General features: G+C 35.2%; 1 long non-coding RNA gene across 2 annotated transcripts; it reads right to left on the bottom strand.

Annotated features, from left to right (window-relative positions):
* Window positions 1–611: 611 nt before the first annotated feature.
* Window positions 612–13,027, bottom strand: LOC128201277 (uncharacterized). 2 transcript variants are annotated; one of them, XR_008253148.1, is made up of 5 exons: window positions 12,615–13,027; window positions 6,396–6,693; window positions 2,502–2,649; window positions 872–1,383; window positions 612–775 (listed from the first exon to the last, which is right to left on the bottom strand). It is a non-coding gene; the product is annotated as an uncharacterized LOC128201277 (long non-coding RNA). The 2 variants fall into 2 exon arrangements; XR_008253147.1 differs by lacking the exon at window positions 2,502–2,649.
* Between the last annotated feature and the right edge of the window lie 7,739 nt (window positions 13,028–20,766).

Genomic DNA, 20,766 nt, shown 5'->3' with positions numbered 1-20,766 from the left:
TCTTTCCTTTCTACTTGAGTTTATTTGTAACTAGCTTTTACACGCGACTTCGTCTGCGTGACTGGGATATGTTTACTAACCGGGATAAAAAGGATCCTTTTCCATTTATTTATTTATTCATTAGTACAAATATGTGTACATGGCGGACTTAATGCTAAAAGCATTCTCTCCCAGTCAACCATAGGGAAGTGTCAGAATACTGGAATTATTGATATACATACATACTAAAATTACATTATATAAACGAATAAATATATATGAATAACAAATATACTTACACATATATGACATATACTATATTAGCCACTTGAGCTGAGACCGATATAAAGAAATGTGATCGAATTTGAAGATAAAGCTGTATGGCTTGGTTGAGGTTGAGGTTGGTCTATTCCATACAGTCTGTATATCAAATTTAATAGTGATCGGTTAAACTGTTAAGATGCAACATGGTGACAAACAAACAAACTCACTTTTAGATTTTTAATATTAGTAAAGAGCTTTACTAATATTATGATAACTATACTAAAAATTTTGAACTTTTTATATAAATTTAAAAGAAAGAATAAATAATATAGTAAAAAAAAAAAATAAAGACGAATTTGGTTATTTTTTTGCACTTTAATGGCTAAATGAATTTCAAAGAAAATTAGTAAACAAATAAAGTTTAGATTATTATTCAATGCATAATGAACACCTTATGCATGCAGGTGGCTTCTTACCGTTCCTTATGGCAGTCTATAGGGAAGGCCTATGTCCAGCAGTGGACGGATAATGGCTGAAAGAATAAAGATGATGATAATGAACATAGCTTAAAAATACACTCAATATCATTACAATGCATACATGCACAACAGGAATTTTATAAACTTACTGTATTGTTTATGTATTAATAGTTGTAGCACTTCAGCTGCCCGCTGACGAAATGCTTTCTTACTGTACTGGGTTGCCTGGAAGAGATCTCTGTCAGAGATAAATCCACCCTTGCTCACAACATTTATAAATACATTATTTTATATGTAACTTACAAGTGGAAATAAAGAATATTTATTTTTCGTTTCTGACAATTTTTTTTTATTTCATCTGGAAGTTCTTCAGGCGTATGGCGCTTTACGTCTCAGCGACTCATCTTGCACTGCGAACTGTAGCTCGCATAAATTTAAAAAATAATAATATCAATACAATTTTTATTTCCAGTCTGCTAATTGGCAATCTGTTCTTTATAGAAGAATAATCTAATCTGCTGTTTGGATGTCAGGTGTAAATCTTCTTAATATATGATGAGGCCACTCCATTAACTAGCTCTCAGTTTCTGTCAGTAAATCTTTCTACCAGTCTTTGGATACTGTGTCTTTTTAATCGAGAGAAAGTAATGCTTCCCGATCCCTGTAATTGAGAGGCTAATTCATAATCAATACAATACAAAATCACAATCATCAGGCGGACCGCATGCTCGTTTGATCTCTGTTTTATAAAATAAGGCATTAGCAGGTTTACATTATTCGCCAAAGAAATTGATAAAATTGTCTGTCTCGATCACAAAATTAAATACAAAAACATATATTCACAATTCTAACACGATAAAAAACATTTGGAGTCTTGTTCTAGACGGAGTATAGAAAAAAAGGCAATTTCGTTTCTAAGTTTGCTCACTTTTTTTGCACACTGCATTACTACTATCTAAGAAAAGTCGTGAAAATATACAGTTATTGGACGCTCAGTTTTTTTTTCCTATATATATATATATATATATATATATATATATATATATATATATATATATATATATATTATACAACTTAGAATGACAAACAAGCTGACGGCCCACCTGATGGGAAGTGGTAACCATCGCCTATAGACATGAGCAGTACCATGGACATAACAGAGTATACTGTTTCGCTCATGATACCCCCTATGCGTTGCCATTCCTGAAGACTCAGTTGTTATTCCTCTGTTCCCAGTAAATTCACGCCATATCCCACCCTTCAAACCGAAACACAGCCATGCAAATACAACTGCTTCACGGTTGAAACACGAATTGGACAGAGGTACCCAAGCAATCGACTTTTGTACAAAGTCTTCCTCTGGTAAAATATATAATATAATTGGGATGAACCTGTTATAAAAATAAATAGTAGAATGCAGTGAAATGAGGAACATGCCTATAGTTAAACTGGATAAAGTCCTCTATATGTTGATTTTCATTGATGTATAAAGCAAAAATTTGTGCATGATGACATTATTAGATGATTAGATTAATATTTTTGACTTTAGTATGAGACCTAAGCCTAATTGTGGGACCTAAGTACCCGTAATTGGGTATTTGAGGTCGATTTGTTTTTCACCACTTACAGATGTCTACATAATCTGACAGAGAGAATAGGTAACAGAGTAGTGATAAGTTTTAAAATAAATTGAAATTAAAATAATATAGATATCGAATATGGGCGACAAAATGTATGATAATGACTATCATGGTATAGAATTCTCAACAAATTTATTACATCTGATCACATGCAACGATACCAAAAATTCAGGCAGGTGTGGGTTAATAGCTCTTGTGACCTATTGGCCACTATAGGAACCGGACGCAACGGGACCAGAGGTCAAGAGCATTATTCCAAACCATTTTGTATCCGGGCCTTAGGATTGCTACAAAAAACGAAACAGACAAATATACAGAGGCAGCTAATTAAAATAAGGAAAAAAAAACACATATAACTAGATTGAAGTATAAAGTAAATGATTGTAATTTATTTTTTTAAAACGCGCAAACTTGTGTAACATGGATAAGTTATGTTTTAAATTAGCACATGAGATTGTTCATTAAATAAATCAACTTTCTTCAGTCTTAGGCTACAGTGATCAATATACGATGGTATATTGATCACTGTAGCCTAAGATGAGCTCATTTATCACCATCGTGGTATAATAAAAATCATGTCTAATTTAGTATAAAACTGCAATAGTAGTTTATCCTTTTCGTTTCATCACTAAAAAGTAAATTGGTTTAGAAATGGTAAAAATATCGCGTACACAGAAAAAAGAGTACAGTTTTATAGAGATTAAAATTAAAATCATTATTTTGAACGTTTTTTCTAATGTAACATTTTTTGTTCAATAAGATATGGGTCTAAAAACGACTATAATTTTGTGTTCCTCATATCAAATTTTATTGATATGAGAAACTCATACCAATATTTTTTAGATCATTTTCGATTCATGTTTGAATGCAAATATTTACTTGTACTGATAAAATACTGTTTTAAAAGAACGACAATTGTTTCGATTTATTATGACTGTGTTTCGGTTTGAAGAATGAGATATGGCAGTGAATTTACAGGGTACAGAGGAATAACACCTGTGTCCTTAGGAATGGCAACGCATGTGGGGTATCATGGGCGAAACAGTATACTCTGTTGTGTCCATGGTACTGCTCATGTCTATAGGCGACGGTTACCACTTTGCATCAGGTGGGCCGTCAGCTTGTTTGCCATTCTAAGCTGCATAAAAAAATATTTAACCGTGAAGCATACATGTTCGGACAGAATGAATTAGCTAACTAACTAATCGAATTATCTCGGAACATACATAATTATAAGCAATATAATATACAATTAATATCTATTGTTCACACAGAGCTGTCAATTTTATACCTACTTAACACTGTCCTTGTGAGACGCGTCGTGACGCACCGCACCAAGGCGTTTCCTCAATAACCACTTTACGTGGTTTTAACGTATGAATAACAAAGGAAAACAGTGTACTGATACGCGGCTACTGATAGCCGCGCCGCTTCCTTATTCTGTCTCGACCGGACAACTTTACAGATAGAACAGTCGAAAATTATGTAGTTTTGTAATTAACTGCACTTAGACAATAGTTGATAGGTTAATCAATTTTTTTTAAATATAAAAATAAAATGAAAAAGAAGAATTGGAGGCACTATCAAAGTCATAGTGCGTTTTGTAATGTCTATAGTACAGGTCTATAAGTGACAGTTACCACTATCCATGAGCGTCTGGACATCAGCTTACATGCCATTTCAAATAGCAAAACTTTTTTTTGATGGGTGATAATGGTATAGTAATCGCGCCTGCACTAACGGGATACGCTGGCGGAGCACCAGTGAAGGTTGATAGATGAGAATGAAAACAGGCCAGTTAGCCCATCATGGTGAATTCATCAGGAATTAACCATGATAGTTTCCAGGGGGAACCGCGAGGAGGTCGACCTGGTTGGGTATATTGCTAGCAATGGGATTCTCAGTCTCCATTACTAACAATCCCTTTCCCCCTGCAAAAAATATTAGATTTTTTCAATTTTTTCAAAAAAAAAATTCGTGAGAGTCTGTTTTATCAAATTAATAATAAAAAAAGAGTTAAGTAAATATTATTTCGGAGTATATTATTATTAATTGGAATAGACTTATTAGTAAATATTACCATCTTATCATTATATGTATCATGGAAACCATTTTTGCTAAATTTGAACACACTTTACACAGGGAGAGTTGCAGCTACTCAGTTGATTATTTTGCTAATACATATAACTTTATAAATCGTCGTAATAATCGGCTTTTTACTGTTCACTGCTGAACATAAACCTCCTCCTATGGGAGGGGAGGGGGCATTGCCAGTAGTTGTTACGCTTGGCAGGCGGATTGGAAACCGCAGTTAGGCTTTGCAGATGTATTAAGAAAAACAATGCTGCCCATCCCTCACCCTCCCTTAACCGTCTCTTACGACGCCCATAGGAAAGGAAGGGGTTGCCTATTCTATGCCGGGACTACACGAGACGTTTGTAAATATCACATAAAAATAATTATCCACTATCAAATCTTAACGTCACCATCTGAGGAAGTGTCCGCCAGAGGTCATTACTACGGAACACCACCACGTGGGAAATTATACATTCGAACAATAGCACAGATATTGTGAGGAGATAAGCGTAGCCGCGCGCCAACATATGTGTTATAAACCTCGATGAAGATAGAGCTTGCCACAAAAATGAGACTATCATTTCTAAATTGATCACATCCGGTGATAACTACAGTTTATTGTGTGCTTTGAAGTAATTCTCCGGCAGATTTGTAATTTATTTGAGAGTTGTAAATCTATTTTCTGCTTTTATTAATGTTGTATATTTAGTTAAGGTTGCTTACACCCGAAGAGGGGGGAAAGGGATTGTTAGTAATGGAGACTGAGAATCCTATTGCTAGCAATATACCCAACCAGGTCGACCTCCTCGCGGTTCTCCCTGGAAGCTATCGTGGTTAATTTCTGATGAATTCATCATGATGGGTTAACTGGCCTGTTTTTATTCTCATCTGTCACCCTTCACTGGTGCTCCGCCAGCGTATCCCGTTAGCACAGGCGGGGTTACCATGTCATTTTCACCCATCAAAAAATAAAAAACACCCGAAGAAGGGAGAGTACTGTTTTAAAGTACATCCACAACTGACCCATAAACCCTTATAGCGTCAAAGGCATCACTTGCATGTTACTCACTTTTGGGTCAAAAAGATTCTATTATTATGAGATTGAGATGATATCCAAAATGGTCAGAATAATAATAAAAGAATCCTGCTTAGTACATACATACATATCTGTCACGCCTGTCTCCCATTAGGGTAAGCAGAAACAATGGAACGCCAAATGCTTCGATTCAAACAAACCTCTTTCGCTTCTTCCACATTCACCAATCTTTTCATACACGCTCGCCGGCTACGGGTACTTTTAATTTGGCTCTTCTTCAGCACGTCGCCTATTTGGTCAACATACGTCCGTGTAGGGCGGCCCCTACTGACATCTCCATTCAGTCTTGCTCCATAAATCTCTTTCGTAATTCTTCTTTCATCCATCCTCTCCAAATGACCAAACCAAACCAAACCAAACCAGCTGCTTAGTGTCAGAAGCAATTGAGACAGAAATATTTAATTCATACATCTTGGTATAATATTTTATCACTTTTGTAGTATTTATTTGATTAATATCAATGCCACCTGCTCTCATTATAAATTAATAACGATACGACCAGGCTTCGTAAAGATGGATAGAATTTGCTCAAAAGTAATACGTAGAAAGTATATATTTTACTCGCTGCTCTTTTCTATGGATGAAAGTATTTTTTAATTTGTTGAGTAATTTTTGAGTATGTTCATTTTTCAAGCTGCACACCTGAAGGGAAGTGGAAACCGTCGCTTATAGACATGAACAGTACTATGGACATAACAGAGTGTTTTGTTTCACCCGTGATACCCTTCATGCGTTGCCACTCCTGAAGCCCAAGGTGTTATGTATCTGTACCCTGTAAATTGACTGTAAAATTCATTACTCATCAAACAAATATTCAATTTTTTGTAATATTAATATAGACATATTGAGGTGGAACAATACCTTCTAAAATATGTCAGGATTAATCCACGCGTGTTACTACGAGATCATGTACAGTTGGATCCGCCGATGTAACGTAAAACTTTTAATTGCCACAATTATGTAAGAAAATTTATGGATTGTGTTACAAAAGCCATTGTCTGCTGTTCCCACGGTTTGGGACACGTCGGCTCTATCTAGATTTCTGATGTCTTGACCTTGTACCGGGTCGTGACCTTTTGTTTTCTCACAGTTTTTGTCATTTCCGAATACTGGTGATACTTCCGCAAAATATTAAATATTCGTAATTATTCTATGTTACCTGAAAACAGAAATTTACCTGAATTAAATCCTGCCACTTTAGAACCAAATATTACAGCTACGACTTAAATCCTTAAATTATATCACAGAACACTGCAGCTATTTGCTCCTGTGTTCAAATTTCTTTAATATCAACACTAGGAGTAACTTTCCTTAGTTGATTTCTTTCTATGTGTTGGATAGTTTTACGTACCTTGCATTTAGATATTTCTTTTGTGTTCATCAGTTAATTATTTCGTCAATGCACAAAAGACTTCCGTCTAAACCGTCATTAAAACAAAAAGTTGATGTCTACTTTATCCGAGCAGTAAATATTATCTATTAGTCTCATCTTCGTGTATAATATAGTACAACTTACATATTTTTAAGTATATTTATTATTTGGGGGAGACTTTGTACAAAAGTTGATTGCTTGGGTACCTCTGTCCTATTGGTGTTTCAACCGTAAAGCAGTTCTGTTTGCATGGCTGTGTTCCGGTTTGAAGGGTGGGATATGGCGTGAATTTACTGGGTACAGAGGAATAAAACCTGAGTCCTCAGGAATGGCAACGCATGGGGGGTATCATGGGTGAAACAGTATACTCTGTTATGTCCATGGTACTACTCATGTTTATAGGCGACGGTTACCACTTTCCATCAGGTGGGCCGTCAGCTTGTTTGCCATTCTAAGTTGCATAAAAAAAATGTAAATTTTAGTATATATTTATATCAATTAATACTAATACCTCATTCAAGTATTCTAAAACATCCTCAGCGTACACATATCCTATACTAAAGAACAAATGACTTAAAAATTCTGTCCCCTGTCACTTGGAGCTTCTGATTGCGATTGCAACATGGTACACGCCTGTTTACTAGCTTACTTCCTTATCAACGACAGTTCTAAATTTATCCATAATACATTGTATACTACTTAACCTCATTCATCGACTATCGATAATCACTGAATCGATAAATGTTCCGAGAATGGGTGATATGTGACGAGCTCAAATCCTCTCACCTCCACTGTAATCTCGCCCAGTGAGGTTTCATCTCGGTCGGCCCACAATAAACCACTGTATTTACGGAACATTGTCGAGAGAGATGCGTGTCGCGATACAAGTCGAGTATTGTCGACGAATCGACTCGAGCATTATCGTTCCTGACCTAATCGGATCTTAGTACCTACACAAATTTATATCTAAATCTTGAAACAAGCCGATATCAACTCTATGTCTCAATCATAAAGTTCACGAGTGATGTAAATGGAATTTGGTAATTTTATATGTGACAGAAGGATTTGTCTGCAGCGTTTAGAAATAAACGAGATGTTGATTGTATTATGTAAGTTGAAGGTTTTGGATTTAGAATTGTGCCTGTCACTGCGTAGGCAGGATTACGTTTGATATTGTTTTGATTTATATTTCGCGATCTTGTCTCGTATTTACTACCTCGAGCGTTGTGCTAATGACAAATTATTCGTAAATTCTGTGTTGCAATATGATGGGAGTCCAATGCTCAATTAAAATATTGAACTTGAATCTCAAGACCGTCATTCCAAAAGACTCAATAACGCGCAAATGTAACCTGCAATATTCCGTTGTTGCAAACGTTCATAAACTGCGGTAGTTATGGTTCGAACCGTACTTGTCTAGTTAAAGCACACTTGAGTGCATTCAGCGTTAGACTATGTTACTATCATCAAAAAAATTTTTTTTGTTACTAAGAACTACTTGAAGTTAATACACAAGTGCCATATATGTATACTTAGCACAACGATGAAGGGAAGGGATTGTTAGTAATAATGACTAGTAGTTCAATTGCTCGGAATATACCAATTCGACCTCCATGCGCTTCTAGAAATTATCATGTATTATTTCTAATAACAATTGAATAGGTTATATTCATAGGCCATTCATGAGGGAGCCATAGATTTTCGTAAGGAACGGTCCTAAGCCATCTGCATTCACTGACTCCTTGCAATGCATTGGAGGTCGTCACTCCATATAGTTTTTGTCCTGCACTGAATTTGCCCATACCACCACCACTTAAGAACCTTTCATTCCCCTATATTTAGGAATAGACGGATAAAAGCTGAGATGATGATGATGATTTCTAGTAAATACATCACTATAGGTCAACTTCTCAATTACCACCTTTTCACTAGTGTACCCGTAGCGTAGATGGGGTGGCCATTCAATTTACACCCATTTAATAAAAAGATAGGTACCGTGTTACGTCGTAGGAATGAAACAATGCGACAACAATCCTTTACATTGTCGCTATTGATCAGCAACTAAAGCAATAAACAAAGTTGACTTTTTGTGTGGAGTCTACACACGTCGCGGACCCTGGCGTCGCTCCTAATACGGCCCCTATAAAAACCGGGATAATATCATTCTCGGCATTGTGAGGCACGTACGCATATCCTTCCTTTTGTCGTTAACCATGTCTGCAACTGCACCCAGTACAAGGATCGTAGTGTAGTATATGCACTCACGATTACAGGAACTGTCCTTAGTAATGTACAAGTATCAGATTCGGTTCAAAATTTGTAAAGATATCGTTTTTTTTTTTTTTTATACAACTTAGAATGGCAAACAAGCTGACGGCCCACCTGATGGAAAGTGGTAACCGTCGCCTATAGACATGAGCAGAACCATGGACATAACAGAGTATACTGTTTCGCCCATAATACCCCCCATGCGTTGCCATTCCTGAGGATTCAGGTGTAATTCCTCTGTACCCAGTAAATTCACGCCATATCCCACCCTTCAAACCGAAACACAGCCATGCAAACACAACTGCTTCACGGTTGAAACACGAATGGGACAGAGGTACCCAAGCAATCGACTTTTGTACAAAGTCTCCCTCTGGTAAAAATCTAATACAATAGTGTAAACTATATTAATTTATAATGAAGCAATATAATACATAAATTGAAAACTACAGTTTCAGATAGTAACTAGAAATTTTATTAATCTTAGCTGACTAGTTTAGTATCACTTGCCTTACCATATATCGCCGTTTTGTTATCGAAAAACATAAGGTCTTTCAAGGCTAGAGTCACTATTTAATATCCGGTTTTAATCGTTTACAAAATTTAGCAAATATATTTACTAACTCTTTGCCAAGTCACTCGTAAACGTCTGAATGGTTTTGATTAAATTTCGTATAGAGATAGACCATGGTCTGAATTGATTTATAAAATACTTTTTGTGTTGCATCGCGTAGACATAGACGCGACATAGCTTGTTTCACTAATTCCTACGTATGTGTAAATTATTGTACTTTAGCGCCAATGAATTTACGCACTTAAGGAAATATATTCGATAATAGTTTTAAATTATTATTGATATTTTTTTTTTAGATATATTGTCAGGTTGTTTATTCCAAGTAATACAAAACATTGGTTTCGATTCAAAATAAATTTCTCAATTATTTCGAAACACGATCCAAAACACGATGACTAATAAATGTGTTGACATTGAAACCTCCAAGGTGAGATGTGGAATCGTTTACAAACAGTAAACGAAGAATTATACAAAAAAAAAATACGAGTATATTCGTTGAAGTCTTGTCGCGAAACTAATTCGTCTTCCTTGTATTTCTATCTATCTATCTACAATAATAGAAAATACGAGTATACAAGCCGTCTGACGAAAGAGCACGTTATCAAAATTTGTTATTACAAACAAATAAAAAGAGCCTTATCATAAACAATATTAATCTTCTGAATGCGATACTGTTCATGTCTATAGGCGACGGTTAACATTTTCGGTCAGCTTGTTTGTCATTCCCAGTTTTATAAAACCCATACACACAAATTACTTTAATCACAAAATAACAAGATGGAGTTCATCTGGTTTGAATAAGAGATAATCATCAGAATCTGATATTTCGTAATTTAAACCTTTTTTATTGAGCGATTACTGACTAAAAGTGTGAACTGTTTCCTGTAAATATGAACAGCACCACGGGTTTCACAAAATATACCGTGACACCCATAGCTGACCTCGTGCATTGCCACTGCTGAAAAGCTAATCTATTAAGACGATACCCTGTAATTTTAACTTAAAATCAATTCTTAAAATTAATCAAATCCGATTATTACAAAGCATGTTCAGAGTTACGCCTATACTGTGTAGATCAAGTCGCGATACGCGTCACACGCTCAATGAAACAGTCGTGTGTGCGTGTGACGTCACGGGCATTCACACACGCACACAGACACGCAAGCACACAGCGCTCTGTCTCTATTCAGGTGCAAGTTTTTAATTAAATTTTCGAGAACTATTCCTACAATGTGAGACTTGACAAGCGTCAAACAAGATCGAGATACTGCCTGAGGCGTTCAATTTAAGAGCCTTCACACCGAAATGTAGCAACATCGAACTCGGAATTACGTGTCAATTTTTAAAAACTATTGGAAATTTTCAATATTACCGATTGGTCATTTAAAAAGTGCACTGATAGTCAATTATAAGTTGTCCGTAAATCTGACGGTATATTTTGCATTTACTCCAGTATATTTATTTATTTATTTACACTTTATTGCACCAAGTAAAAAGAGAAATAACAAATACAGTAAATATTAATGAGAAGTGATACAAAAGGCGGCGGGTAGAGGACATTGAGAAAAAGACAAAGAGTAGGTGGCGCACTATTATATAAATATTATCATATACAAACATATATAGCATAAACAAATATATATATATTTTGATTATTTGCAAATACTTTTTACCAGCAATGTCCAAACTTTCAGTTACTATTATTAAAAAAAAAACACTTATATAATTAAATTTTATTCTACAAAATTACAAGAATATTTTCCCAAAATCACGAGTCACGACTATTAACATACTTTCAATGATAGTTCAACAAAAATCCTACTGCATGATTGACATTTCAAATCATTATTAAATCATTCAAAAATATCGAAAAAAAAAAATTATTTGTCATCGAAAATTACCATATTTCGGTATGAATACTCTTAATTAATTTAGAATTATTATATAAAAAAAAATATGCGTCACGCAACTCATAAGAAAATTGCTAACAACAAGAATGGACGAAACAAATTGAGATAGAATCGCCGTTAACTTCACACTTGCTAACGAGGCTTATCGGCCATCTATTCAAATGGTATCCATCCTATAAATATTAATATGAAACATTGAGCTGCATTACGTATTCACGAATTTGTTTAATGAAAACACTGGATCGTTGTCTTGTTTTTATTGTCAGTGGAGAATGTAATCGTTGTATGATTTCGCTTCGGGTCATGAGAACTTTTCAATACAGGCTGTTCACTTTTTGTTTCATATGCCACAAAATATTTATTGCAACATTTTAGCGTAAATGTAACGTATCACAGTTTAATTCATTTAAAATATAATAAAATAATAAATATTTTAATACAACACAAAATCTCGCGTTTCTATTCCCAATATGAGACTGCGAATAACAAAAGCATTGGAAATGAACAAACTTAACATTATTATGTGATTTTAACTTATATACAGTAGAGATATAATAATTTCATACAGATTACTGTATGCGTGCAAAATAGACAAATCAAAATGTATGACGCCGTACGTATTAGTCAGAATTTCTGAATTGCACATACGGCACGAGTTCTAAAACAACTAAAGCAATATTGTTCAAAGTTTGAAGGAAATAACAGTCGCGACCAAAATAGAGATGTTATAGGTGTCAGTGGTTGCGTAATGCGATTTCTATAGGTAGATAAGAGGCATTGTTCTGCAAGTATCCCAGATAGGTACAGAGACTATTGTGTTGACGTCAGGCGCGCGGGTCGAGCGTGGGCGCAGCCCGCGTCGCGGCGTCGCTCACTGCCGCTCACCTTGAACGTTTTATTAGCGCTAAATCGTCTACTGATCAACGTAAAAACTCATTTTGATCAAATTTTATACCTACCTACCTGCTACTTGGAGAAATCGCAAAACATAACTTATAAAACTCCGATATGAAAAAATTACAATAACATTATTTAATTCCCGTTAATATACGAACATGGGAAACTTGAAATAGCAGAATAACATCATCAGGCTTAACTTAAACCGTTTTCGATCATTTCACTTTAAAAAAAAAACTTTAATTGAAAACGATATGTTTTGGAACATATTGCATGCAAATAGATGACAACGTCAAATTTAACACTTCTCATTTCGTTTCGAATGTATTGTAAAATTATTTTCATTAATATTTATAAGGCGTTATTTTTATTATGAATAGTCAACGAAGCGAACTGTCCCGCTCCTACTCGTACAATATCCCACTGGTCCCGTCCCGTCCCGTGCCCGTAGAGGTACGGCACGGTCCGGCCGTCCGCGCGGCCGCCCGCAAACTGTATCAGCCTGTATTACTACGCCTTACGAGTATTTGTTTTAGTAATGAACATTCCGAGTTTTAAATAATAAAATTTATTCATAAGCCGGCACTTACCATATTTGAGTGTACGAGCCGCCGTCCATATGTATGAGTGCTTAAGATATTCTTATTTATGGCTCTATGTCAAGGTCGCCGGTGGCGGTTGAGGTATCATCACTTTGCATAATATCAAATTATTTATTCGCTCCGCGCTAAAACTGTCTGCTGTACGTTCAATTTGTAATTCAAATAAATTCTTCAAGTTACGCTCTCGGCGCGTAGCTGTCATAATTGTAACGCGCGAGATTTTTTACTTATTTGAATAGGCGGCGCGGCCGCGCACGTGATCCATTACCGATGTGCGCACGAGTTCAGAGATATTGTCATTAGTGGTTGTCAATTATTGGCGGTTGTGTCGTCATTTTATATGAACCGTGGCAATGTGTTTATATTTTGAAATTGTCATAAAAATGCATAACAGATGCAACTGCTAAAAATATCTGGCCACAGTTTATGCTGACTGATATTATAAATGTAACATTGAGCTTGTCTGTTTGTTTTTTGCTACTTAGCAACTTAACTAATCCTTATGAAAATTTATAGACAAGTACTGTACAGAACGAAGAAGGACATAAAGTTCTACTTATTCCATGGAAGAAAAGAAATTGTTAATAATGTCAATATATGATGTACAGGTCGGACTCCACGCGGCACAACGAAAACATCAGAGGGAGACTTTGTACAAAAGTTGTTTGCTTGGGCACCTCTGTCCCATTTGTGTTTTTACCGTGAAGCAGTTGTGTTTGCAAGGTTGTGTTTCGGTTTGAAGGGTGGAATATGGCAGTGAATTTACAGGGTACAGAGGAATAACACCTGTGTCCTCAGGAATGGCAACGCATGGGAGGTATCATCGGCGAAACAGTATACTCTGTTATGTTTATGATACTGCTTATGTTTACTGGCGACGGTTACCACTTACCATCAGGTGGGCCGTCAGTTTGCTTGCATTTTCTAAATAGCATAAAAAAATACAACAACTTACCAAATTTGGCTATAACAAATGTATAATGACAGCATGATTCGAGCGCAGTGCACGCGTCCAAATAGTCGGGTTAAGGACCGGCCGGCTTTGTTTCCATTATTTTACATATTCATACATACCGCTCATGGCTTGAGGCAGGTCGCGTTTTTTCGTTTATCCTCTTAATTTATGGGTTGCTAATGCACCTCTGAATGAGACGGATCTCAGCCTTATTTGTTATTAAAAGTAACTCGCTTATTACTTATTAATGAGTATTCGGTAGTCGCGTGCTGTACTCTGTAGTTTTTGTCCAATGGATGATAATGGAATATACGTTGGAGGGGCACCAGTGACGGATGATAGGTGAGGATGAAAGGGCAGGTCAGTTAGCCCACCGTGATGAATGCACCTGAAATTCAGCACGATCGTTTGCAGCGGGAACAACGTGAAAGTCGACCTGATAGGGGGTATTGCTAGCAATGGGGCTGATACATTACTAACAATCCCTTTCCCCCCTATGCTCTACAGTTGTAACTTCGTAAGTAGCACGAACAGCTCGCGTCGATTGTAAATTCAGAGAAATGAATATGGTTACATGATGTTTCTAGTTCACTAAATATTAAAACTCACGCCAAAATTGCAATAAATGGTCACGAAATTTATAAAAGTCAATTGCTTGGGCACCTCTGTCCCATTCGTGTTTCTACCGTGAAGCAGTCGTGTTTGCATGGCTGTGTTTCGGTTTACAAGGTACAGAGGAATAACATCTGAGTCCTCAGGAATGGCAACGCATGGGGGGTATCATGGGCGAAACAGTATACTCTGTTATGTCCATGGTACTGCTCATGTCTATAGGCGACGGTTACCACTTTCCATCAGGTGGGCCGTCAGCTTGTTTACTATTATAAGTTGCATAAAAAAAAAAAACACAATATATTACTATAACATAGTATAATAAACAGGTGTATCAATTAAATAATAACTTTCGAGTTCAAGCTATCCGTGCTATGGATTTGGTGCATGTATGTTACATGATAAGCTCTTTATCGTGAACATTAATCACTTTTGGCCAGAGTTATAAATTATAAAGATAATTATCACATGTATAATAAATTAATTATATATATATATATATACCGTTACAGCGTTACACGAACTCCGTCTAATAAGCCCTTTTAATAATTATTATAATCATTAAAAACAAGTAGGCTTGATGGAGATAAATAACATTTTTGGATTTTTTAAATTAATAATATAAGATACACCAATATAAATAATGTCTAACTACTTGTATGAGGGGGGGAAATGGATTGTTAGTAATAGAGACTGAGAATCCCATTGCTAGCAATATACCCAACCAGGTCTACCTCCTCGCGGTTCTCCCTGGAAACTATCATGGTTAATTCCTGATGAATTCATCATGATAGGCTAACTGGCCTGTTTTCATTCCCATCTATCACCCTTCACTGGTGCTCCGCCAGCGTATTCCGTTAGCGCAGGCGGAGTTACCATTTTCACCCATCAAAAAAAAAACCATTTTGCAAGATTGTGTTCTATAAAACAAATTATATTTTAATTTAAAAACTAAATAAATGAAGCGATTTTGATAAAGTTTCTGTGGTACTAATCTGTAACTTGAAGTTACTCAACCATGCAGTGGACTGTACTCGCAAAAATGACCGACATAGCTCGAAAAAAAAGAAAGCTGAAGTGGCTATGGACTAGTCACATAGCTCGAAGAACTGACAACCGATAGAGAAGAGAGATTCTTGAGTGGCGACCCCATACATGCAAAAGCAGTGTAGGGCTACCCCCCACTATATGAAGCGACGACTTCAAATACATCGCAGGGGTTAATAAATACTACTCGGGACCATTCCTTATGGCTGTCTATGGGGGAAGCCTACGTTCAGCAGTAGACAGTTCGTATGACAAATAATTATTTTTTTTTAAATCCGTTTATAAATAACGGTAATATAAATTATTTAGCAAAAAGAATAAGTCAAATATAGTTTTAGAATATAAAAATGAAGCCATTTCGCTTAGACCAGTATGATCATTTTGAAATTTTAAGCCCAACTTTTTTTAATTTTTTTTTTTGGAAAATCAGTGAAATGACGACACCAGTGATACGAAAGGACAGATAAAATCGTTATAAGGGTTCTTTTATACCGTTTTGTGTGCACATTATTAAAAAATTAAAATAAAAAATACAGAAAAACTATAAAAAGTTCCTCTATCCGAATTGCCAGTAACACGAACGTTTATTCGAATGCATATATAATCTGTGGTATTGTGAAAAGGCGCCAACATTCAAAGTTGGAACGGGGCACGTTGATCTCACCGGCGCGAGTTGTTGAAGCGTGCTTCCTTGAGCCAATTAAAACAAGTTCAACTAGAGCTGGTATGTGCAAAAACGGTGATAACGACGACCGATAGGCGCAGTTTACGAGACAACGTATTACGCAAACGCTAAGAATAATAGTAGTTGTCCAAAAAAAAAACCATAATTACTTTTAGGTGTCTCTTCCGACGTTGATAGTAGCTGTAGAACGAAGCACTTCTATTTAAATTCACAAAAAACTCGAACGAAATTCTACAGTTTTAGACTTCCTATACACCGTGGATATTTTCAAAAAAGATTATTATTATAAATATTATATTAATATTTATTATATCAGCCATAAACTGTCCACTGCTGAACATAGGCCTTCCCCATAACTGAGATTTTTCCAGTAACCAGGTTGGCAACCGTAGCTACCTACCTACACTTCTTACATCACCCACAGGAATTTTTTTTTATAATACTTAGAATGGTAAACAAGCTAACGGCCCATCTGATGGAAAGTGGTAACCGTCGCCTATAGACATGAGTAGCACCATGGATATAACAGAGTATGCTGTTTCGCCCATGATACCCCCCCATGCGTTGCCATTCCTGAGGACTCAGGTGTTATTCCTCTGTAAATAAATATTACTACAGCGTGGGATTCTTCAAAAAAGGAATAAAGAGATTTCTTCAGTATAGAATAATTTAGTTTAGAATAAAGAGATTTCGTAATATCTCTGGTATTGCAGGCATTCATAGGCTACGGTAACCGCTTACCATCAGATGGGCCGTATGCTTGTTTGCCATCTTAGTGGTAAAAAATTACAACCAATAATAACTGACAAAATAAATAAAAAAAATCAATAAATACTGTCAATATTTTCTGATTTCAATGTATATAAAATAGCAAATTTATCATTTGTCAAGAGATTTATTTATTATTTTTACAAACAATTTTTACAAATTTATATCCAAAATATAAAAATATCAGCATTATAATATATTGCTATTACTATGTCGTTAATTCGCTGTAATTATATTTTTAGTCATTATGTCCTCGCTATAAATTAAAAAAAAAGAACTTTAAACATGTTTCATTCTAGACATCATTATAAACTGAAGTTTTTTCTTTGAATATTTCAATAAATATAATATAAGTTTTGACAGTTAATGACCCGTTTTTATATCAAGATCCATTTACGTTACTATAAGTATGTTTGATAACAAACTTTTTTAACTCGTCGAGGAAGCGTTGGATTTAATTTCGAATATCATAATAAGTATTGGATTTTATTTTAAAATCGCTCAAGTCTGATGTTATTGTTTACTTGTAAGTCCCAATGTGTGGCTATATTTTTCGTTTAAATCTAATTTCTATTTTATAAAACTATTATAAAGTCAAGAACAAAGTGTCTATATTTATCTATATATGTGATAAAAATATCAATAAATTCATAGAGAATTTAAAATTTAGGGATATTTGAAAAAAAAAAAAACAAGAGCAATAGACAAGAAATAGTAATCTTTATATATAATAAAACATAATAAAGAATCATAAACCATTAGATGTATAATTTTTTTTATTTAATTTTCCGTCATCTAGTTCTATATAAATACTTTTTGAAATACTTTCATTTAAATTTTTATATACATAGTAGGTTTTTATTACATTATTTACCTTATAATTGAGATGCAATGTACAGCTTACGGCCAGTTGTTACCATCATTGGATTATTCGCGTATGTACCACCAGCTCGTTCCATATAATAGTAACTAAAAGCAACTAGATATATTTAAATCACATTTTTATCTGTTAGCCAATAGTCGTGGGCTTTCAACATTTTAGGTTTATCGGCGTAACAACCACATAAAGATGTGGTTTTCATTCGACTCTCGATATAGCTCGGTAATTATGTTCCACTGAACACACCGGCGGTTTGTCTGCACCACACGCGATACGATGATTTGAGAACGATGATTATTTCAATTTACACTCATGGCGTAAACTGAATTGATGTAAAAAATAACTTCTGCATTTGTACATAGAATGTTATATTTCTTTATAATTCAATAGAAATGGCAAATACATTGGCGGTTTATATGAAAAATTCCGTATTTATAAGCAAAGAATACGTGTTGCGATCTGTAATCAAGTCAGTGAGGATATGATAATGATTTCACACATTAAATTAGATAGACTTCATAATGCTGCTAAACCAAACTGGAGAATTAATTTCATAAACCTTGTTTATCAGTCATATACGATGCTTTTTTATCAAAACATATATTGTTAATTCGTGATATTGAAATTTGGATTTAACAATATACTTTTTATTAAATTTTAATATTTTTTACAAATACATGATCGTATCATTCCTATAAATGTTACAATAATTATTTAATATAGAATATTTGGATATTTGTCACTTAATGAGACTTAAACGATTTTGTTTGAAATTTGAGACATAAGTAAAATATATACATACATTAACAAATAGAAAACTTTTTGTTAATACATGGTTGGAAAGCCGCGAGTTACGGTTACTTTAGTAATCATCTTAAACTTAAATCTTATCTTTTTTATTGTCTTAATGCTCTCTTTATTTTTTAACCGCCAATCCTTAGACATAACACGATGACATTTGCAAAGCGTGTCAAACGCGACGTGCTGGCCGCCGGCGTGCAACGCAGCGAGCCAATACCGTTCGATGTGTATCTAGTGCGTAGGATCATCGTTGCGATAGCATAGACGTGTTTATTGGTCGCATCCAATAACCAGGTGGATATAAAAATTGTGAAATTCCACTTTAGAGTAGGTTAAGTTGAACTGGTTCTGACGCCGACGTTTCTTGTGTGGATGTGAAGATTTTGTGCAACCAGCTCGTCGCATCGTTATCATGTTGAGGCAACAGCTCCTGTTTTTGGCATAGACTTGTAATTGTGGCTCTGTATATTATATGTCCGGTTATATATGGAACAATAACATATGAATATTTTTATCACGGGATCTTGGGTATTCATCATGGGGATTATATTTAAAAAAAGAAATAGCATTAAAATTACCATCTATCTTATTCTATCTTGGCACATACAATACTATGTATATATACGTATTCACGCGGATAAAGCCGCGATATACAACTAGTATATTATCATATCAGCTCTTAACTGTCCACTGCTGAATATAAACCTTCCTCATTAGGGGAGTTTCGCTAATAATCGCCACGCTTCACAACCGCAGTTAGGCTTTTAGAGATACTTTGACAGGGACACTACCGTCCATCCCTCGTCCTCCCTTAGTCGTCTCTTACGATACCCACGGGAAAGGAAGCGTACAGTATAAAAACTCCTAAATTTCAGAAGACAGTAACGCTAAAGGATCGATATTGAACAATCAGATGTAGGTGGTGCTATGTACAAAACTAGCAATATTTCTCAAAATTTAAGGTCACAATTCGCCAACTGAAGACGAACCAGTCCCGCATTGAGTAATGGCATCTCCTTTCTCCACTTAATTTTGACAGTTTTTATGTGAACATTTCGAAATAACAGTAAAATATTGTCGTATCGAAATACTCATTAGCATAAAGAACGGAGGAGCATACTGATTTCTAAAAATATACACCCGATTATAAGAACTAGTCGTCGATATAAAACATAATGAAATCCGCTATAATGTTTGATCTTTATATCAAAATTTGCTGTTTCTCTCAGCGAGGCCCGCGCAAATTCGCTATCTGCTATTCCCGCGGGAAAGTCGACTGCGTAGTTAAGTATCTCAAACTCGTTTTACTAATCCCAAGAAACTCTGCTTTCATGACTTTTTGAGTTTATAAACGAAAATTACTTATTTCGAAATGAGAACGTATGACGAGGTATCATGGTAACCACCATGAACTCAATGCCACAACAATTACTACTCCCATCACGTTGACCATCAATTTGTTACTATATAATAAGAAATAGTTTTCAATTTTTCTTGTTTCACATCTCTGCCTCATGTATTCGTCTTTCATCCATCATCTTCATGAGCCAACATTCAGATCCATGAAGAACGGCATATTTTATAATGAATTTATTATATCTCATTATAATATTCAGTATATATAATTAACTGAAAGAAATACGAGCACTAACCTTCAAAGGATAAGTTTGCTTGTAATATTTTTTTTCTTTTAAATATATTTTTTTTTATAATGGCAAATAAGTATTTTTTTATACAACTTAGAATAGCAAACAAACTGACGGCCCACCTGATGGAACGTGGTAACCGTCGCCTATAGACATGAGCAGTACCATGGACATAACAAAGTATACTGTTTCGCCCAGGATACCCCCCATGAGTTGCC

This window comes from Galleria mellonella, unplaced genomic scaffold (assembly GCF_026898425.1).
Source record: "Galleria mellonella isolate WM207_F2 unplaced genomic scaffold, CSIRO_AGI_GalMel_v1 utg117, whole genome shotgun sequence".
NCBI classification, from domain to species: Eukaryota; Metazoa; Arthropoda; class Insecta; order Lepidoptera; family Pyralidae; genus Galleria; species Galleria mellonella.
The sequence above is the reverse complement of the archived record's forward strand: the minus strand, read 5'-3'. Positions and strand labels throughout refer to the sequence as shown.